At 46.3% G+C, this 23584-nt stretch overlaps 1 protein-coding gene across 3 annotated transcripts in view; it reads left to right on the top strand.

Annotated features, from left to right (window-relative positions):
- The window catches only part of NADK (NAD kinase), a 214807-nt gene that overhangs the window by 98143 nt on the left and 93080 nt on the right, over positions 1-23584 (top strand). The gene's annotated exons all lie outside the window — the stretch shown is intronic.

Here is a 23584-nt window from a genome sequence, read left to right on the forward strand (position 1 = left end):
GTTTTTTAGCTATAAAGGGAACTGATTGCTGGAGGTTATTCCACTTTGAACAGTTAGAATTTTTTGCATAATCTTATAAAATAAGCCCAACTCTTTCCCGACTTTCATAAGTTTTTACAAGAAACAATATAGTCATTATAGTCATGCATGAATTGTCCTTTAAAAGTTTATCTTAGAAAGGTACAATTTAAATTCCGGTAACGTTACCTCACTCAAAGATTTTTCCACAGTAGGTTTTTTTTTAAAAAAATTTATATTGATTTGTTGCTGCTAGGAAGTTCACAGAGTTACTTTATAACTGATGAGCTAATTCAGTCGGTAGGCAGCGATGACATGCATGCACTTGGCTGGTGTTTATTCTTGTGGGTGTTTTATGCTTCTGAGGTTTGTTCTGGCCTTTTATGAACACAGTCCATGATCAGATTACTGTTTGTGGGTGAAAGTAGACGTGGACCTTCAAAGAAAAAAAAAATTGCTCCATGCAGGTAAGGCAAAAAAACACACACACAATTGAACACAAGTAAATTATACGTTCATACAACTAACACATGTACCTGAATATATCCTAATATCAGTCTCCTGTTCCCCTGCTCAGTAGTATTCAGATTGGCTCCTAGTGCCTGCCCCTTCCCCCGAACAGGCTATGCTGCATTTACATGTGCTGAATAAAGGACAGTTAGCAGAACCAATAACTTGCCATAGGGCAGTGATGGCGAACCTTGGCACCCCAGATGTTTTGAAACTACATTTCCCATGATGCTAAATTACACTGCAGAGTGCATGAGCATCATGGGAAATGTAGTTCCAAACTTCTGGGGTGCCAAGGTTCGCCATCACTGCCATAGGGTATGTGTGACACCACCTATTACTTGTCAGAGAATGTGTCACACTCCTGACTGTGCTATCTGGTAGAGAGCATGGATCACAAAAGGGGCTGGACAATATTGCAAATCCTTTGACAGTTAAAGTAGTTCACATAGTGTGTATTCTAGTTTTTATCTGTTTGCCTGAAGTTCAAAGTTATAGCACTGTATTATACAGTAGCTTTTAAATATTCAGATAAGCACAAAATAATAAACTTGCGCTTAACATGAGCTTAGTCAACGTGCAGCAGAATCACACATTTCTCTTTCGTTTATTGACAGACACCGCTCCAGAATCTTCTTGACCATTGGGTTATGCTGCTCCCTACAGGAGTAGGACACCAGGCAGGAAAAAGCTTTACCACACCTATGGGGCAGTCGCAGGGGGTATACTCCCACTTCTTGCCATAAGCACTCCTTTTTTTTTTCTGCCTAGTCTGGAGTAAGGACCTAGTTCTTTGCTGTGATCTCTGGTCCTAGGATTTTTTTTTCTTTTTAAACAGATTTTTTCCTCCTTTTATTATTTTCTGTTCTCGTGAGAACTACAATCAACTGCTGGACTGGTTGACGGACTGGATATTTTAGATCTGCAGGTCTCAGTTTGGCCGCGACATAGCCCCACTGGACGGGGGCTGGTCTGCGAGTTAAACGTCTTGCGAGGACGCATACAACCTGGTCACGGCCTGAGTCGCAGCGTTCCTCCTGGCCGACAACACCCCCATTTGGGTGGAAAGGTGATCTGTCCGGAGCGGTGCCCACTCGGTTCCATGGTAGTTGTCCTCCCTCTCCCCCTTGCTGATTTTGGGGTGGACGTGGGCCCTTCCCTGGGAAGGTGGGACCCCCATGTTCCCCTCCTTCTCCCCAGCCCCTCTAGGGTCACCGTGGGTCTTCCATACCCCCAACCCCTTCTCCCTGGAGCTTGTGAGCTGGCTTTTGTCATGTGCTCTGAAGGGGGGCTTTCTTTGGTGCTGCTTCTGACTGGTTTTCTCTGGGCACACACGGGGGGTTACAACAGGGTGCTTCGTCACCCTGGGGGGTTATTGACCTGGGCAAGGGAGTCCTAAGGGCTCCCGGCTGTTGTTGGGCTGGGGAAGCAGATGGATTCAAATTCGTGGGTCAGCGTCGCACGTGGCCGGACCCGGCCAAAAATTTATGCTGCTACTTTGCGGACTACCGCCCAGACGCTATTTTGGGAGGCCCCAGTGAAGGGTGGCTGGAGCCACCACCCTTCGTTTTGGGCAGTCGGCTTTGCGCCCAGGCAGCAGGGTGCCCTCAGAAATTTAGGCTGAGGATTGAGCCCGGTGAGTGTCCCCTGGTGAGTGTCCTGTAGCCACCGGCCGCTGCCCGCTTGGCGCCTTTCCTGCGGCGGGGGGCACTGTGGGGTTGGTCACCATTGTTTGATGACAGCATGCCGCCATTTTGCATAGGGCACACTCCCTTTAGCGCTGCGGACCCTCTGTGTATCTTGTCTTCTCGTCCACGTCACAGCGGGCAGCCCCCTTTTAAGGGGACCATTTATTTTCATGCAGGTCTCTATGGAGGGGCTCGAAGCTCGACCCTCTTTTTTTTTTTTTTTTTGCAGGGTTCAGTAGGTGCTCCATTTTGTGGGCCCTGGGTCGGTGTCCCCTTGCAGGATCGCAGTCGGCGACCCTCACCTGCCTTTTTTGTGTCTATGCAACAATCCTGATTGTTATGTTTCAGGGTGAGCTTAGTATGTTGCGACCCTGCTGGGTCTGCGTCCACGCACTTCCAATGATCTGATAGTGAGGATGTTTCCTCTTCTACTGCAGCTACACATGCAACAGCACTGGTGGATGCACTGATTCGATCGGTGGGGGGGGGGACTTAAAAAATTGGAGTATGCAGCTGCTGCTGCGTCAGAGGTGCCAGTCTCCTTTGGTACCCGCAGCTCCCCAAAAGCGGCAAAAGGTGTCCCCTTTTTCTTCCTACTTGACAAAATTGTCGTGAGTTAGTGACCTAAACGCATTATGTCGGTGCCTAAGCGTTTTTGCTAGATAGTATCCCTTTTGAAGAGTTCCTGTGTAAAAAAAAAAAAAAAGTGGACAGTCCCACCAGTGGTGGATTCTCAGATTTAATTATTCTACTTTAATTCCGGTGGAGGAGTCTCCGGCTTTTAAAGACCCCTTTGCCAGGAGAGCCAAGACTTTTATCCGCCACATGTTTCCTGTGGCTAGTTCAGTCCTTAGGCTGGTGTTCACCATAGCATTGGTGTCCCAGACTTTAACAGAGTAGGCAAAGCTTTTGCGCCAGGATCTGTAGGGGAAATCGCTTCCCCCTACCCTTACGAGCTGGCGGACCAGTTGGTCTAAGAGTTGCAGTTTTGCCTGTGGTGCCTCTCTGGATGCGGCTCATTTGGTTTCTAGCCTGTCCATGACAGCAGTTGTCCTTCAGCGTATGATATGGCTGAAATGCTGGTCTGCGGACCAGTTTCTCTGTCGCTCATTGACAGACGCAGACTTCTTGATTAATATCAGTAGGGATATACTGCCCCCTACAGGAGTAGGACACTAGGCAGGAAAAAAGTTCTGGCCACACCTTATGGGCAGTCCCAGGGGGTATATCCTCTCTCTCCCTGCATAGGATGTCAGTTTTTTTTCTGCCTAGTCAGGAGTAAGGACCTAAGTTCCTTGCTGGGATCTCTGGTCCTGGCAAGCTTTTTTAGATCTTTTTTAGTTAGCTTTTTTTTCTCCAGTTTGTTCCTGTGAGATCTTCAAGCAATTATGCCGGATCTGGGCGACGGGCTGGATGTTGAGATCCGGTGGTCACCCCAGCCGGCCTACGAGCGCGTGCAGGCCCTAGCTCCGCGCTGGGTCGGCCACGACATAGTCCCACTGGACGGGGACTGGCCCCGCGAGTTAAACGTCTCGCCAGGTCGCCTACGACCAGTCGGAATCTGAGTCGCAGCGTCCGTATTGGCCGACAGCCCCCCCACCTCGGTGGAGAGGGGTTCTGTCAGGAGTTGGTGCCCGCCTATTCCGGTATGGTGAGTAAATGTTTCCCCCCTCCTCATGGCTGACTCTGGGGTGGACCCGGGCCCCTCCCTGGGACGGTCGGACCCACACTAATCTGGGTTCCCCTCTGTTCCCCTGTGCACCCTCCCCCTGTGGTGTCCCTCTCCCCCCTCCCTTCCCCCCTATGGGGGCGTGTTTGTGTGTGTGTGGGGTGGCTAGCCGTTCATGCAAGCTGCTAAGGGAGCGGGGGGGTCCCGAGTGCGGACGGCTGTTGTGCGGGGGGCTTCCTCCCTTGCTTCCCAGGGCCTACCTGCCGATCGATCGTCTGTTAGTGAATGTGGGGACCCCCCTTCCCACCGCAGCGCGCAGGGCCGCCATTTGTTTGGAGTCCCTCATGTGGCTCATGGGGGCGGCCATCTTGGTACACCCAGCTCGTTTTGTTTGCAGAGCTGGGCAGCTGTGGGAGTTACTGAGGGCGTGTGAGGGGGAGGAGCCCCTCCCTAGACCCTGGAAGATTGCTCCACAGGACTTGTCATGCAGACAAACACTGAGAGCAGCCCTGTTGAACTCTGGTGCAAAACGACCCCCTGGGATGCCTAAACGGATTGCTAGGCGCTACCCGTTTGAAGAGTCCCTCCTTAAAAAATGGACGGTGCCACCTGTGGTGGATCCGCCGGTTTCCAGACTAAATAAAGCCACAGTTATCCCGGTGGAGGATTCCCCGTCCTTTCGGGATCCAGTTGACCGTAGGGCGGAATCTGTGTCCCGTTCCATATTCTCCCTGGCAGGGTCAGCCCTAAGGCCAGTGTTTACCATTGCTCTGGTTTCACAGACATTGACGGAATGGGCCAAGCTATTACGCCATGACCTGGAGGGGAGAAGTCTCCCTACTGCCGTGCCGGATTTGCTGGAGCAAATAGTGCAGGGGCTACAGTTTGTTTGTGACGCCGCACTGGACGCTGCCCCATTGCTGGGACGTGTGTCGACCTTGGCGGTGGTCCTCCGGTGCATGCTATGGTTAAAGTGCTGGTCGGCGGATCAGGCTTCCAAAAAAGCCTTGACTGATCTCCCTTTTCAGGGGGATTGCCTGTTTGGTGCTACCTTGGATGAGATTATTAAGGATCTCACTGGGGGCAAGAGCATCTTTCTACCACAGGCTAATAAAGGTAAGGAACCTCGTCGTAGACAGGGACCTTCCTTTACAGCTCACAAGAAGTTTTTTAACTCCTCCGGGGCGGGCGATAAGGCAAAGTCCTCCAAAGCCCCCCCGGGGGGTTTCAAGAGACCCTGGTCTGGTAAGCAAAAATCCGGTCCTTCCAGACCTGAGGATAAGACCGCTTCAGCCTTTCCGAAAGTATCCAGGTGATCGATAAATGTGTTGGAACTGAAAGCAATCAGGTTTTGCCTGGTTCACCGGACCAGGCATCTTCAGGGCTGCTTGGTTCGGATTCAGTCGGACAATGCCACGGTCGTGGCCTATGTCAACCATCAAGGGGACACCAAGAGTGTTCTAGCGGCCGTGGAAGTGGCCAGCATGTTTTTAGCGGAACAGTTTGTTCCAGCTCTGTCTGCAGTTCACGTTCTGGGTGTGGAAAATTGGCAGGCGAACTTTCTCAGCCGCCAGACCTTGGATCAAGGGGAATGGCCTCTTCAGGTCAGGCTGGTCGCAGACGCTCCTTGGCGACTTCCTCTCAGGGAAGACCTGCTGTCTCAGGGACCGATCGTCCATCCTGCTTTACGATCACTGGCTTTGACAGCTTGGTTGTTGAGAGCCAGGTGCTGAAGGACAGGGGCTTGTCTGCTTCAGTTATCCCTACTCTGATTAAAGCGAGGAAAGCGACTTCCAGAAAAGTCTATCATCGCACATGGAAGTCTTATATCGCGTGGTGTGAATCCCTTGGGTTTCCTCCACGTTCTTACTCGGTGGCTCGGATATTGGCCTTTCTGCAACGGGTTTGAGCAGAAGCTGGCCTTGAGCACTATCAAGGGTCAGGTCTCAGCTTTGGCAATCTTCTTCCAGAAGCCAATGGCGACTAATTCTTTGGTACGGAATTTTATCCAGGGGGTGCGGCACCTGGCTCCTCCGGTGCGCGTGCCCTTGCCGCCCTGGAATCATAATTTGGTGTTGTCGGTTCTCCAGAAACCTCCCTTTGAAAATATTAGGGAGATTCCCTTGCTTACCTTATCCCAGAAGGTGGCTTTTTTGGTAGCTATCACTTATGGACGCAGGGTGTAGGAATTGGCCGCATTGTCCTGTCGTTCCCCATATCTGGTGGTTCATAGGGATAAGGTGGTTCTTCGTCCGAATCCATCCTTCCTTCCTAAGGTGGTTTCAGAGTTTCATTTGAGGATATTGTGTTACCTTCCCTGTGTCCTAAGCCCAGTCATCCTCGGGAGTTTGCGTTACACTCCTTGGATGTGGTTCGAGCGATCAGGGTGTACTTGGCTACTAATGACTCTTTTCATAAGGCTGATTCACTTTTTGTGATCACGGATGGCCCTAGAAAGGGGTTGCCTGCGTCTGCCGTGACTATCTCCAGATGGATCAGACAGACGGTGGTGCAGGCTTATTCTACTAAGGGTCGGGTTCCTCCGTTCCCTGTTAAGGCACGCTCGGGCTCTTAGTGCTTCCTGGGCCTTCCGCCATCAGGCGTCGGTGCTTCAGGTGTGCAAGGCGGCTACCTGGTCGTCGGTTCATACCTTTTACAAAATTTTATAAAGTTGATGTGCTGGCATCGGCGGATGCCTCTTTTGGCCACAAGGTTCTGCAGGCCGCTGTTTGAGGGGACCATTGGTCTACCTCGGGGGTTTTTGGGTTTTTCAGTTGGGTCTCATCCTTTTGTTCGATGAGTCCTTGATGCTTCTGGTTGGCTCCGGTTGGGCCTTCTGGATTGGATTTTTATTTCTGTTATCCCACCCCTCATTTGTGGCACTGCTTTGGGACGTCCCTACTGATATTAATCAAGAAGTCTGCGTCTGTCAATGAGCGACAGAGAAAATTGGATTTTTGACTTACCGTAAAATCCTTTTCTCTTAAGCTCATTGACAGACGCAGGACCCGCCCCTCTATTGTGAGTTGGGTTCGTATGAGTCTCTGACACTGCTTTGTTACATAACTGACATCCTATGCAGGGAGAGAGAGGATATACCCCCTGGGACTGCCCATAAGGTGTGGCCAGAACTTTTTTCCTGCCTAGTGTCCTACTCCTGTAGGGGGCAGTATATCCCTACTGATATTAATCAAGAAGTCTGCGTCTGTCAATGAGCTTAAGAGAAAAGGATTTTACGGTAAGTCAAAAATCCAATTTTTCCAAGACGGCCTTATCTGTTCTCTCCTTTTTGGGGGATCGCCTGTTTGGATCTTCCTGGCTTGTATCCTTAAGGGTCTTACAGGGGGGGGAAGAGTACTCTTCCTACACAGGCTGCCAGGTGCAAGGAGTCTCGTCACATACAGTTCCAGACCTGCAGACAAGTCCTCTTATGCCTGAAGGGGCGCCCTCACCTGTGTCTTAGATGAGGGGACGTCTTTGCTTCTTTCCGGACCCATGGACCTTCCTGATTCAAGACAGACGAGTGCAACGTTTTCAAGGTTTCTAGTCAAACCTCTTTACAGTTTCCATGAAGGAAGGTGAGGTACATCCAATCCTGGACCTCAAGGCTTTGAACCGCTTGTGTGGGTACAGAAGTTCTGAATGAGATCCATTCGTACAGTAGTAGCATCCCCACATCAAGGACACTTACCTTCATATTCCATTATATGTCTGTGATCATCGTTTCCTCCACTTGCCGTGGGTGAGGAGCATGCTCAATTCATGGCATTACCCTTTTGGTCACCGCAGCTCCTCGGGTACTGGGTACCTGGACTATCCTCTTTTGCGAGCAGAGTCTCTGACTGCTCTAAAGGGCAACCTGGACGTTACTGTGCGGACTCTCTAGGAGTTTGGTTGGAAATTGAACTTGCAAAAATCTGCTCTGTTTCCATCCACCAAGTTGGACTATCTGGGTCGGACTCTGAATCGGCTTCAGCCAAGGTGTTTTTTTCCAGGGGAACAAAAATTCCAAAGCTGCAGGATGCGACTCGGCTCCTGTTGTTCAGCAGTCGGTGTTCTTTCTGGACTTGTATGCGGGCGCTATGCCTGATGGCGGTTCCGTTTGCACAGTTCCACTCAAGCCTCTGCAAAGGGAGATTCTTGCCAAGTGGGACAAGGATCCACAGTATATTGATAATCCTTCCTTCCCCTGTACTCGACAGTGGTCCTCGTGGTTGCCAGCCTGTCCCGGTGGGGAGGAGTTTTGGGCACAGATGTAGTCAAGAGGTCTGGACTCTGGGGAAGTCAAGACTACCAATCGGTATACTGGAACCTCGGTTGATAAGATTTGTCTGGCTCGTTGGACAAAGCGCCTTCAGGAGTTCCAAGTAAGGATCCATCAGACAATGCCACCGCTGTGGCGTATGTCTATCACCATCTGGGCACAAGAAGTGTCCTGGCGGCTCGGGAGGTAGCCGGCATTCTAAGGTTCAGCTTTGTCTCCGGTGGGGAACTCTCGATGGACCTGTTGGCCTTTCGTCTCAACGGGAAGGTACAGAGAATTGTGGCAAGGTCTCGGGATCCTCTGGACGACGTCACAGATGCAATGGTGTCTCTTGGGGCCAGTATCTTCTGATATACGCCTTTTCCCCGTTAAAACTTCTGCCGAGTCTTCTGCGAAGGATCCAGGCAGAAGGGATCCAGTCATCCTAGTGGCTCCAGACTGGCCTCGCTTGGTCTCTTGGTACTCCGATCTTGTATGGATGGTCAGCGATGCCCCTTTGAGACTTTTTCTCAGAGAAGATTTATTGGCCCAGTGGCCATTCTTCCTCCTGCTTTACAGTCGCTGGCTTTAACAACTTGGCTGTTTGAAGACCAGGTGTTGCAGGATAGAGGGTTGTCTGAATCTGAAATTCCCACGTTGTAAAAGAATAAAGAAATCTACCTCCTAGGAAGGTTTTACCCTCATGCGGGAAGGCGAACATTGCGTGGTGTGAGTCTCTTGAAGTTCATCCCCATTCCATTTTGGTGGCCCGGATTTTGGCATTCCTCTTATAAGGTGTTGAGCAGCGCCTGGCCTTGGGTACCGTCAAGGGCCAGGTTTTCGGCCTTGGTGGTCCTCTTTTGCAGTCCTTTGGCTACACATTCTTTGGCTTACACCTTTATTCCGGGGGTTCGCCACTTGGCTCCCCAGTACAGTCTCCGTTGACTCGTGGGATCTCAATTTGGTGCTGTCGGTTCTCCAGTACCTGCCTTTCGGAAATATTCAAAATATTCCTCTGTTTACAATATCCCAGAAGGTAGCCTTCTTGGTGGCTATTACTTCTTCACGCAGGGTGTCGGAGCTGATAGAGTTGTCTTGTCGTTCACCTTACCTGGTGGTTTACAGAGATAAGGTGATGCTTCACTCTTGTCAGTCGTTCCTTCCTAAGGTTGTTTCTGGTTTCCATCTGAATAAAGACATTGTGTTGCCTTCCCTGTGTTCTAAGCCTGAACATTTTAAAGAGTTTGCTGTGCACCTTGCGGCAACCAAGTCGTTTAGGAAATCAGCCTCACTAATTGGCCTTACGGATGGACCTCGGAAAGGGTTGGTCTTGTCTGCCGCGACGATAATTTTTTGGTTCCATTTGACTTTTGGGAGCACCTGAAAAACATAAATAAGCATGCATTTATTTAAAAAGTGTTTTTAGGCGTTCCTAATAAAGAGGCAAAAGATGCGCAATTCTGCCCCAAAGAAGCTCATGTACTACTTCGAGATTCTAGAGACACAGCGCTCAGGTGTGAAAGGCCCATTGACAACAATGGGATTCTTCATATTGAGTGGTGTTGCACTTCTGAAGTTGAACAAAAAAAATGCTCTGGTGTGAATGAGAGAGCTAAGGATTATTCTGCAGCTGTGCTTGGAAGTAGGACTGATAGCAGGGAGTTCAGAATGGTAGGGCTCATATACTGAAATGTGATCGTTTTTTTTTCTCCACCATTACTCTTATCTGGACCTGTGAAAGAAAAAAAAGGGGTCACATGATGCTGTTAATTTCCCCTGGCTGTTCTCTCAGCATCTTGTAGTTGGTGTTAACACAGGTACACTGTTTGCAAAGGTATTGGGTACTGTAGAGCTGAATGGTTGGTTTGTTAGCTTTGCTGGGATTTTAGGAAAAAATACATGTTAAAGGGAACCTGTCTTGAGAAAAACACAAGGTAGTCATTCCTTGATAACATGAGGATTCTAGATGTGTTCATTGTAGTAAACTTGTCACAAGATTAATATGATAATAATATATATTCGTTACATTCGTGTTGGTGACTTTGTAATGATGACTTGCAAGTTAAGGACCAATTTTCTAGTAAGTGCAATGTCACGCTCACACTGTTGAATGTTTAATGCAGCCCTGTCCACCTATAGATTGTATTTAAATTTTTACTGGTTTTCTGACAGCCAGGGCAGTGAGAGTAAACAGTTCTCCCCAGCAATCCCCAGCGAGTGGTGTGTGTCGACTGTCCTGTATAGCTGGGGATTACAAAGGTACAGAAAGCATTCATGGGTGCGCACCAGTCTGACATGCTGTACTTTATTCTAAAGCCAGTGGATCACATATAATAAGATTCCACTCTAAAGCTGGCCATAACCAGACTTTTTTTTTTTAATTTTTTTTGTTCAGCCTGCTAAACAGTGTGTATGGACAAATCGCCTGCTGCGGCTGACAATTTTCTGCTTGGCATCTTTTGATTTTTTTTCTTTTAAGTTGGGCGGGAAGGGGCCCAAGGAAGGAATGACCCAGCTGCAGATGATTAGCCAGTACAGGTGACGACTTTCTGGCAACCTTGCACATATGGGTTTGTATCCTAGTCCGAACATGTCCGAGTTCATTACTGCTGAGCAGGAAGGGAGTAACACAGACTTGGTTTGACAGCGCACAAGACTGGCTTTTGACTGTCTAGGGGGTACTCCCTTTATCGAAGGGGCAACGTAGGTAGAACAGGGGTGTAGGGGTGTGCATGTACATCAAGAGTAATTTGCTGGTGAAAACAAGAGAGGACATTACTAACGGGGCAATAGAAGGGGTGGAATCCTTTGTGGCAGGAGCTCCAAAAAGAAGAAACAAAAGGTAAATTAATAGTGATGGGTTGTGTTACAAGTTCCCTACTCTGAAGGATGAAGAGGAGACTCCTTTCACAGTTAGAAATGGCAGCGAGGTAGGGCAATATTATCGTCATGGGGACTTCAATTATCCAGATATTGACTGGGCTGATGGAACTCCTCTAATGCTCAGCCCTTTCCTAAATGTTCTGCAAGACAATTTTATGTGTCAGTTGGTAGATACCCAACAAAAAACAAGGCTCTGCTTGACCTACTAATGACAAACAACCCAGAGCTGATAGCAGATGTGGAAGTAAGGGATATCTTACCTAACAGCGATCACAGGGCAATTACCTTCACTGTAAAGCACAGGAAAAACAGACACAAGGGTAGGACAGGTACATTCAATTTTAAGACAGCCAACTTTATCTAACTACGCTCCGTACTTTATGACATTAAATGACAAAATATTCTAGAAACAAAAAACACGAAGGAAAAGTGGGAATGCTTTAAGAACATTTTAGGAAATGGCATTAGCCAGTGTAGTCCAATGGGTAACAAACAGTGGTGGCTGGTGCTCCATGGGCCAGGGGGGGTGGGGGGGGGGGTGGACCGCACCATACCCCCCCTCCCCGGACCACACCAGGCTGCACACCATCCCCCCCCCCCCCCCCGGACCACAGCGAGACAGGAGAGAAGGGAGACAGGACAGGACCCCCCCCCCTCACTCACCCTGCCTGGATGCAGCAGCTGGCGGCGGCTTCGGCTTCTTCCCCATCTTCTGCGTCTCCTCCTTCCTCCTCCATGCCCAATGGCATGGTTTCTCGTTTCGGCCAATTGGGGAAACGGGTCTCAAAACCTGCTTCCTGATTGGCCAGGAGGAGGATCTGTGTGACTGCACCCGAGCCCACCCTTTTTTTTTTAGCCTGTGAGAGCCTCTGGCTCTAGTCACATGGTTAAAAAAAAAAAAAAAAAAAGCCCCATTGAACTCCATGCCTCCAGCGCTCCGCATGTAGATTAGGGGGCCGGACGCATGGATGGGGGGGCGGCGCCCCATATACACCAGCCGCCACTGGTAACAAATATAAAATAACCAAGGTTAACCCTGGGTCGCTAAATTTGAGTGTAAAAAAGCAAACACGATAAACTGTCCTAGGGCCGAGGGGACACAGTCAACATTCCAGCACCACAAAGAATACAATAAGAAATGTAAGAGCTCAATCAGGGCAGCAAAAATAGACCACAAGAGACACATAGTGGAGGAGAGTAAAAAGAATACCAAAAATGTTTTAAATATATTAATAGTAAAAAAGCAAAGTCAAAGCACATTGGCTCTGATGATCAAGGAATGTTGGTTACAAGTGACACTGAGAAGGCAACTGTAATAAAAACATTCTTCTCCTCAGTTTTTACTTTGGAAAAGAAGGGGTTTAATAGACAGCATTGTATTTTTAGCAGCAATGCAAGGAGAGTGCCCTTGTGGCTAACAGAAGCTAGTGTTTTAAAAAGACTAGAAAAACCTAATGTGAAAAAATCACCAGGACCAGATGGCTTGCAACAGAGACTATTCAAAGAACATAGCCAGGTCATTGCTAGACCAGTATTCCTAATCTTTAAAATGTTACTAAACCCAGGACCCTGCATTTACTATATCTGGTCTCCCACAGTACACAGAACATGGAAATGCAAACGTTTTAGTAAAATAAACTGCTAAATACCTTTTTTTCATCAGCAGTATATAGCAGTCTTGTGACTTCTATTACTGTCTGGTTAAAGCTTGTAGGAGTTTTCATTTTCTCTTGACACTATGTCTGGACAGTGCTGATTGGCCCTGTGCTGATCACATGCACTCTCCCAAGAAAAAAAACTCTAGCAATACACACCAAACTTAGCATGTGCAGCCTGTCCCCTAATGTTCTGTTCTATCAGGAAATAGTCTGTGGAAGAAGAGGAGGATCAGAGATACAGGATCACACAGCCTTTATACACAATGCAGAGGATTAACCCTTTAGGATTCCACAGTGAATATAACGAGCATGATTTACTGCATATACAGTGGGTTTAGTAACACTTTAAGGAAAGCCTACTTAAAGGAAAGGTACCAGCAGATTGTTGAAAAGGTAATGTGGTACCAATATTCAAGGATGGGCTGAGATACATATCTGGAAACCAGTCAGCCTAACATAAGTAGTTTGTAAACTATTGGAAGTGATTATTAGTAACAAGCATGGATTAATGAAAGGCCGTTCTTGCCATTCTAATCTATTAACATTCTATGAGGAAAGGAGCTGTAATCTGGATAAAGGAAGGCCTGTTAATGTAGTATATCTAGACTTCGGCAAAGCATTTGACACGGTACCCCATAATGCTTAATCCACAAATTAAAGTCTGTTGGTGTTGACGATAGTATATACACTTGGATAAAAAAAACTGGTTACAGGGGCGCATCCAGAGGGTGGTAATAGGCTATTTTCTGAATGGTCTGGAATTATAAGTGGGGTACCCTAGGGTTCTGTCACGGGACCAATCCTGTTTAACTTGTTCATAAATGACATGGAGGTTGGGATAAATAATTTGATCTCGGTGTTTGCGGATGATACAAAGCTAAACAGGGCAATAACTTCAGAACAGGATATAACAACTTTACGGGAAAAACCTTGATAAAATAGAGGGGTGGGCAAACACATGGCAAATAAGGTTCAATGGATGGAAATGCAAAGTAATGCACTTGGGTTCTACAAATATGAATGTAAGCTACACACTAGGAGGAGAACCTCTGGGAGATATAAAGATGGAAAAAGATGTGGGGATCCTAGTTGATGACAGACTCACCTGCAGCAAGCAATGCCAGCAGAATATTAGCATGCATAAAAAAGGGTATTTATAAGATAAAACTATAATTCTGCTATTATACAAAACTCTGGTTTGGCAGCATCTTGAGTATCCTGTCCAGTTCTGGTCACCAGTCCACAGGAGGGATGTGCTGGTACTGGAAAGAGTCCAGAGAAGAGCAACAAAACTAATAAGTGGACTGGAGGACCTCCCTTATGAGGAATGATTACAAACATTAAACTTATTCTTCTTGTGGGGAGGGGGATTTGATAGTGATATATTAATATCTTAATGGTAATTCCAAAATTGGCAGGGAACTATTCAGTCTCAGGTCACTCAAGAAGACACGTGAAATTTGACGAGAAGTGGTTTAACCTTAAATTACGTAAGGAGCTCCTTACTGTTAGAGTGGTAAGGATTTGGCACTCCCTTACACAATCTGTGGTTTCAGCCGGAAGTGTCCCTAATTTAAAAAAACTTTTAGATGGGCGTCCTATTGAACACAATAAACAGGGACATGGAAAGTGGTAGAGACAAATACACACATCCATGCAGGTTGATCTAGATGGACTGGTGCCCTTGTTCGGCCTTGCCAACTATGAAATTAGGGAGCAACTACAGGACTAAGCATGATCCCCTCCCTTCAGAGACGGCAGGACAGTATTCCAACATAATGATCCCAACGCACCTCCAAGATGACTACTGCCTTGCTAAAGAAGCTGAGGGTAAAGGTGATGGACTGGCCAAGCATGTCTCCAGACCTAAACCCTATTGAGCATCTGTGGGACATCCGCAAATGGAAGGTGGAGGAGAGCAAGGTCTCTAACATTCACCAGTTTCGTGATGTTTTTATGGAGGAGTAAAAGAGGACTCCAGTGGCAACCAGTGACAACCTGTGAAGCTCTGTTGAACTCCATGCCTAATAGGGTTAAGGCAGTGCTGAAAAATAATGGTGACCACCCAAAATATTGACACTTTGGGCCCAATTTGGCCTTTTTCACTTAGGGGTGTACTCACTTTTGATGCCAGCGGTTTAGACAATAATGGTTGTGTTGAGTTATTTTGAGTGGACCGCAAATTTACACTGTTATACAAGCTGTACACTCACTACTTTACATTGTAGCAAAGTATAATTTCTTCAGCGCCGGTTCACATTACCGCGACGCTACTTCCCGGGGCGACCTCCGAGATCGCGGTGCGAGCAGCGCGCCGCGACCTCGGAGCGGCCGCCACGGACTTTATAACATTGAAGTCTATGGCAGTCGCCTCCTGGTCGCCCCAAAGAAGCTCCGGACCCTTTTTCTAGGTCGGAGCGACTTGTGTCGCTCCTATTAGAACGGGTCCGCAGCTTCCCTATGGGAGGCGACCTGCGGCGACCTGTGAGGCGACCAGGTCGCCTCACAGGTCGCCCTAGTGTGAACCGAGCCTCAGTGTTGTCACATGAAAAGTTATAATAAAATATTTACAAAAATGTGAGGGGTGTACTCCCTTTTGTGAGATACTGTATATGGTATCGCTGCGATTGCCGGGAGAAGGAGAATTTATTTTGTGGTGTTCTTTGGTGTTAGGTTATGGTAGTACCAATAAATATATGGTTAAATTTAAAAAAAAAAAAAGTTTGTTTTTGTACCATTTTGGACCAGTTTTCCTTTTGATAATAAAAAAAATCAGGAAATATCCACTACCGTTTACCAACAAATGAAAGCCCAATTTATCCTGAAAAAAAAAATGGTATAATCCACCTGGATGTACAAAGTAGGTGTGATGATATGTACAGTTTTACTAACACATGTTGAAGTTGCAAAATCGTGCTTAGGCTTTAACATTTATTTTACCCTCAGGCGCAAAGGGGTTAAAGTGCTGGGTTTAATGAAAAAAGAAAAAAAAGAAAAAACGTGCAGTGTGTACCCAGCTTTAGATGATTATTCTCGTGAGTGGAATCCTTACAGTACCAGCAGCCAAGGGAAATTTGCACATCTTGTGGACCCCTTGGCCCACAATTCCGCTTGAGGACAAGAAACCGTGGCCAGGATTGTATTCCAATAACACAAGTGAAAATTATATGAGTTCTAGCTTAGAAAGCTGAGAAATATTTGTATCTAAAGTAGTAAAATATTGTGGTTCCCAGGCTTCGGCCATATGCTTGGCTGAGCCGGCAATGGCATCACTCCCGCACATGCACAGCTCTGAAGGAAGGCACGGTTATGCCATTCCTACAGAGCGCATGCGCTGGTGAGGTCTCCGGCTGCATTTAAAGTAAATGTCTGCTAAACGGTGCTTACCTATAGTTAAAAATCATACAAGGGAGTTTCCTCCCACTTTAAGTGTGGGAGTAAAGGAAGGGGAGGTAGCTAGCATGTGCTCAGCTCCTGTGATAATCGCCTTGCTGTGCCATACTCATTTATCTGAGTCTATGTAAAAATACGTGCCGGTGTACTGATTTCCTGTTACTTTTTTATTTATATATACCAGGCATTGTATTGGCACTCCTGAAATCAATTGAATATAGTTTTATTTACAGAAGTTGTGGCTGGCTGAATACACAATTGTAAGGTGATCTTATATAGCAGTGAGTCAGTATTATGCCTGGAGTGAGAAGGGACTTCCATAAGCCGTGACAGACTAGAGCCACATTCTGCTGAAGTCCTGCCAACCTAGAATTAACGTGGTGCATGTATTTGGATCCACTCCCAGCTGTCTTGTTACTGGCCAGTCCCTGTGTGGATCTCTGCATGCACTGTAGTGCTTGTAGCCTCCGTCGTCTTTTCCTTTTTTTGTCCTGTGTTAATGCCAGGTGGCTTCACCACAATCCTCAGAGGTTGACCATTAGTGCAGAATCCAGCAATTTAGTATTTTTTATTCAAGAAATTGTTCTACAAACCTTATTCATTTGTACATCCCCCCTCTCTTGAAACATGCTATTTGGAAGTACAAATTTGTAAATTTGGAAGTACTATTTGAAGTCCACAAGAGCAGAGCCGGGAAAGTTCTGATCATATCACAAATGTTCTGCTTAATTTCAAGGCTGAGAACTATGGCTTGTTAAAGTGGAGTTCCACCCTATTTTTATACTTACCTCCATCTTCTCGCTCCGGGTCACCTGAAAAAGAAATGGATAATCGCATATTTTTTTTTTTTTTACTTACCTCGTAGCGAACAAAATATACTTACCTTACTTCCTTCTTCCTCCTTCCTCGGCCGCGGCCCGTCGTCACTTCCTGGCTCTGCAATGATTCCTGGGAGCTGGACGTCATAGCTCCCAGGAATCATTGCGCCTGCACCGGCCCCGACGTCAGTTCCGGGTCGCGCGCGTCATCCCCTTCTAAACAGCTTCTGGGCATGCCCAGAAGCTGTGGAGGGGTGACGCGCGCGACCCGGAAGTGACGTCGGGGCCGGCGCAGAGCATCGTGGGACCACAGAAGGCGGAAGAAGACGCCGAAGAGGACGCGCTGGCTTCAAGCTGCCCACATCTGAGATGGCAGCGCTGGACAAGACGTTTGCAAGGTAAGTATTTCGTCTTGCAGGTAAGTGCAACCCGGGACAGATCAGAGGCTAGCCATTGTGGAATGCACTAGCCCTGACTGTCCCGGGGGTATTAAAAAAAAAAAAACCAAATCCAGGGTGGAACTCCGCTTTAATGTATAAGCGCAGTAACCTATAGGCCTGTTACTTACAGGCTTCAGCTTGTATAAGAGCAGTGTGAACAGGAAGCTTTAACCACTTCAATACAGGGCACTTTCCTCCCTTCCTGCCCAGGCCAATTTTCCCCTTTTAGCGCTGTTGCATTTTGAATGACAATTGCGCGGCCATGCAACACTGTACCTACACCAAATTTATGTCATTTTCCCCCCACAAATAGAGCTTTCTTTTGGTGGTATTTGATCACCTCTGGGTTTTTTCCTTTTTGCTAAACCAATAAAAAAAGACCGAAAGTTTGAAAAAAAAAAAAAGTTTTTTTGTTTGTTATACAATTTTGTAAATAAATAAGTTTTTCCTGCACTGATGAGACTGCACTGATGGGGTGGCACTGATGGGGTGGCACTGATGGGGTGGCACTAATGGGGTGGCACTGATAGGTGGCACTGATAGGTGGCACAGATATGCAGCATTGGTGGGCACTGATAGGCGGCACTGCTAGGCACTGACAAGCGGCATTGATGGGCACTGATAGGTGGCACTGACGGGCACTAATGTGCACTAATAGGCGGCACTGGTGGGCACTGATGGGCAGCACTGATCGGCACTGACGGGCGGCACTGATGGGCATTAATGGGCACTGATAGGTGGCACTGATGGGCACTGGTGGGCGACACTGAAAGATGGCAATGATGGGCACTTGTGGGCAGCACTGATAGGGAGGGCACTGGCGGGCAGCACTGATGGGGAGGGCAATGGGGGGCTCCCTGAGCCCTGATTGCCATCCCTGGTGGCCATAGTGGGCATCCCTGGGGTCATAGTGGGCATCCCTGGTGGTTCTAGTGGCATCCCCCCCCCCAGAGGGTCTGCACTGGTAATCAATGATCTGATTACCAGTGCCGACCCCCCCCCCCCCCGTTAGGGGAGCCGCCGATCGGCGCTCCTTTACTCGTGCCTGTCAGGCACGAACTAAGGAAAGCCGATCAACGGCTGTTCCTGTTTACTATGTGACCAGCCGTGATTGGACACGGCTGATCACATGGTAAAGAGCCTCCGTCAGAGGCTCTTTACCGAGATCGGAGATGCAGGGTGTCAGGCTGACACCTCGCATCACCGATCGCCGCTCTGCGCGCCCCCGGGGGGCGCCCAGAGCTGTGTTATCCTGCCGCCGTCATATGACGATAATACAACCACATTCCCGCCGTCAATCTGTAATAGGGCGGGCGGGAAGTGGTTAACAGGGCATTTTTCTGAGCTTTCAGGAAGCTTTGTTGAAGCTTTTAACCAGTTCTGGACCGGAAGGATCTGCCCCCTTAATGACTAGGCCATTTTTTGCGATTCGGCACAGCGTTACTTTAACGCAAAATTGTGCGGTCGTGCGACACTGTTGTAAAATATGTCATTTTTCCCCCCTAAATTGGCGCTTTCTTTTGGTGGTATTTGATCACCTGTGCGATTTTTTTTTTTTTTTTTTTTTTTTTTTTGCACTATAAACAAAAAAACAAAAAAATTTAAAAATCAAAGTTTTTTTTATCCTTTTAGGCCAATTTGTATTCTGCTACATATTTTTGGTAAAATTAAAAATCGCAATAAGCGTATTTTGATTGGTTTGCGCAAATGTTATGTCTACAAACTACGGGAAAGATTTGTCATTTTTATTTATTTGCTATTTTTTACTAGAAATGGCGGCGATTTTCGATTTTTAGCAGGACTGCGACATTGCGGCAGACAGATTGGACCCCTAACGTTTTTTTATACTTTTGGGGGGACCAGTGACATTACTACAGTAATCGGTGCTAAACATTTGCACTGTTACTGTAATGACACTGGCAGGAAAGGGGTTAACCTAGGGGTGATCAAAGGGTTAATTGGGAGCCTAGGGGAGTGTTTTCTAACTGTGGGGGGTGGGACTTTTGAAATGATCATAGAGACCTGTGTTCCTGTATAGAAGGATCACAGGCGCTCTGTGATCATTTCAGAGAGAATGGTCAGCTGTGTTTACAACAGCTGACAGTCCTCTGTCAGCGGGGAGCGATCTCAGGTGCCCGGTAGCAGCACTCCCATTAAGGGCCCTATACACCTCAGTGGTTTGTAACTTTAACTTCCAAACTGCTGGAGGAGAAAAAATATAATTTCTTTCTCTATAGAGTTGGTTCATATCTTCACGCCAATTCGCTTGGGGAGATTTACTTGTTTTTGCCACGTTTTTATTGCCATAGAAATGAATGGAAATGCACAATTTTCGACATTTTCTGCTGAAATTAGGAAATTGAAAAAAATAAAAAATAATAATAATATAAGAATAAGTAAATGTAAAATAAATACACAAACAACTAAAAATCATCACGAATAAATTAAATTAATAATATATAATAATTAACCTCTAACCCTAAAAAAGATATTTTAAATAAATTATTAATAATAATAATAAACACCCAAACTCGAACAAAAAAAAAAAAATTGATAATCAATATGAATGATGGTTTATAATAAATACTATTATTCATAATAATGTATTCTTTTTGGGTTAGGATGTTTTATTATTATTTTATTTTTAAGGGATAGGGGGTTAAGGTTAGGGGTTAATTATTTATTATTACATAGTAATCATTTATTGTATTTATTAATGATTATTTTTACTTGTGTATTTTACATTTATTCATTTATTATTATTAGCAGTAGTCGTATTATTATTAACACCCTAACAAAAAAATGAATAAGACTATAGATAAAATATTAACCCCCACCACTAATCCTAACCCTAACTTAACCTTCGCTCTAACCCCTCACCTGAACAATAAATTAATGAATAATAATATTTAAAAAATAAATTAAAGCTGATGGAAAATCTATAAAAGCTGACAAACCTAGCTACAGATTATCGTTTTCTCCATTGGCTCAAAAATGCCTGAAAACGCAGCATGAAAACATGTGAAAAACGCTTAAGTGTGAATGCAGCCTAAGAACTAAAGGGCGCTCTAAAGGCTTAGAGAAAACAGCTTGAAGTTTGCTGAAAGTAAAAGCTTGCTGCTCACACTGCTCTTATACAAGCTGAAAGGGGTTGTAAAGTAAGGTTTTTTTTTATCCTAATGCAATTCATGCATTAGGATTAAAAAGTCTTCTGTGTGCAGCAGCCTCCCTCAGGCCCCCTAATACTTACCCGAGGTCCCTCTCAGTCCAGCGATGTCCAAGAGTGTCTCAGCTGTCTGAGATTCTCCCTCCTGATTGGCTGAGACACAGCTGCGCCTTTGGCTCCCACTGCTGTCAAAGTCAGCTAGCCAATCAGGGGAGAGAGGACCGGGTCGGGGTTTCAAGTCTGAATGGACAGAGGGAGCTGTGACTTGGCTTGGGTGCCCCCATAGCAAGCTGTTGAGGGGGCACTGAACAGTAGGGAGGGGCCAGGATCACAGAAGAGGGACCTGAAAAGAGGAGGATCCGGGCTGCTGTGTGCAAATTCACTGCAACACAGCAGGTAAGTAGAACATGTTTGTTATTTTTATAGCGAGACTTTACAATCACTTGAAGCCCATGTGAAACAGTTCATGAGACTTACTTCACACCTACGCATGTGCGTGGGCTGCGTTTGCTTAGGCACGGTAGCCTGTTCCTTTAAATAGGCTGCCGTGCCTGCGTTTCCCACAGAAAAAGGTGCATTACCTTTTTCAAAACACTGCCCACAGGGAAGTCGTATGGTCATTTTGACCATGCGGTTCTGGCACTTGCGAATGCGCTGCATTTTTATATGCACCGGGGTGCCATTCAGAATGAATGGCAGCCCCGCGTTTTCACTGTGAGTAGTTGCGGGTGCGGGAATCGCTGGGATTCCCCCACGTGCAGATACCCGCATATGTGTCAACTAAGCATAATAATCAGAATAAACAGTTAAAGTGAAGTTCCACCCTAAAATGATACTTACCTCCATCTTCTCGCTCCGGGTCACCTGAAAAACAAATGGATAATCGCATTTTTTTTTTTACTTACCTCGTAGAAAAGAAAATATACTTACCTTACTTCCTCCCCTCGGCGGCCACGGCCCGTCGTCACTTCCTGGCTTTGCAATGATTCCTGGGAGCTGAACGTCATCGCTCCTAGGAATCATTGCGCCTGCACCGGCCCCGACGTCAGTTCCGGGGCGCGTGCGTCATTCCCTTCTAAACAGCTTCTGGGCATGCCCAGAAGCTGTGGAGGGATGACGCGCGCGCACCGGAAGTGACGGCGGGGCCGGTGCAGTGCATCGTGGGACCGAAGAAGACAGAAGAGGACGCAGAAGAGGATCGCGCTGGCTTCAAGCTGCCCACACCTGAGATGGCAGCGCTGGACAATACTTTTTCAACGTAAGTATTTGTCCTAAGGTAAGTATTTGTCCTAAAAGGTAAGTGCAACCCGGGGCAGATCAGAGGCTAGCCATTGTGGAATGTACTAGCCCTGACTGTCCCGGGGGTATTTTTATTAAAAAAAAGTATTACCAGGGTGGAACTCCGCTTTAAAGGCCAGTGCAGTCAATTCAGATGTGAACCTACCTTTACCTGGGTATGTGAAAGCCTTTACCTGGGTTTGTAATTTTGTTCCCTTCTGTGAATCATATTGTATGAATATGTGTGTGGGATAATTATACAATTATTTTGAATGTGAAAATAGGCCCACAGAATTAATCAGATCCAAATCCGATATCACTTTTGTGATTTACACACCCCTGCCATACTCTCTAGCCTGGTGGGTGATGTCCACATTACCTCCAGGATACTCATTAGTTTATGACCGAGCATCACCCTCCTTGTGTTGTCTCTTCCTTCAAAACTGTGCTGTGCAATGCCAAAAAGTCTGGATTTCCCCTTCTCCTTCTGATTTCTGCTGCACAGGAGCTTCAGAGATAAAAAGTAAACCTGGATTTTAGCTAGTCACAGTCATGTGAATAATGAAGTACATCTGGTTGAAATGGTTGATTTTTTTTTTAAACATTTGTATAGGCAAATCTGCTTATTCAAACACTGTTGAAGAAAACAGATGATATAGATAAGTAAAAACACAAGTATGCCAAATGTGCCTTCACAATCATTTATGCAACAAACCTATCCATAGATGTAATGATGTACTGTGGAAATAGTAAGTACACCCTTGGCATCAGAAGCTGCTGTTGCCTTCTTTAGCAGAGTTGACTTTTGTAGGCGTTTTGTATAACTGCCCACCAGTCTTGATATTGAAATATTTTACAACTTCCCCATTCAAAATTCCTTGAGTTGCAAAATTTCTGTGGCTTTCCTTGCAGGATAATTTCAAAATCCCCTTACAATGTGGGAATCAAATAAGGGTTGTGATTAGAGCAGTCCATAACCATCTGTTTTTTCTTTTTTAGCCAATCTTTAGGGGATTTGCTAGTGTTTCCAACTATTATCGTGTTGAAAGATCCAGATCGGGTTCAGCTTCCACTTTTGTATAATACTTGATAAAGACAGCCAAGATTTATTTGTGATGAAGTTCCTGAACATTCGCTCATCTGGTTTATAATGTACACCATCCCCTCCGGATGAATATTGAAATGTTTCCTTGTAATAGGTGAATTTCCCCACTTGGCGCTATTGCTAGACAAGTACAAGTATGTGGAAAAGTCACCTCACAGGTAGAATTCCTTCAACTCCAATGATAATTCATGCTCTATTTCATTTACATTAAGATCAGTGAAGAGAAGCTTACACATTCTTGGGAAGCAACTCCAAGCAAGGGGTAAAATCAGTCAGTGAACTGGTATAGAGGGACCTGGCTAAGATGAGGAAACCTATTCAATTTACCTTAAAGTGTTACTAAACCCATGAGACTGCATTCACTAAATCCGGTCTCCCACAGTACACAGAACATGGAAATGCAATAGTTTTATTAAATATAAACTGCTAAATACCTTTTTTCTTCAGCAGTTAGAGCAGTCTTGTGACATCTGTCAGTGTCTGGTTAAAGCTTGTAGGAGGAGTTTTCACTCTGCTTTGACTGTTCTATGAGGCTGCAGGACCCCTGACCCTCTGTCTGGATGGTGCTGATTGGCCCTGTGCTGATCACATGCACTGTCCCAAGAAAAAAAAAGTGTCTTTAGCAATACACACCAAACTGAGCATGTGCAGCTTGTCCCCTAGCCTCTGTTCTATCATGAGATGGTTTGGAGACTGTGGAAGAAGTGGAGGATCA

Source organism: Pelophylax lessonae (assembly GCF_965119305.1).
Source record: "Pelophylax lessonae genome assembly, chromosome: 12".
Lineage (NCBI taxonomy): Eukaryota > Metazoa > Chordata > Amphibia > Anura > Ranidae > Pelophylax > Pelophylax lessonae.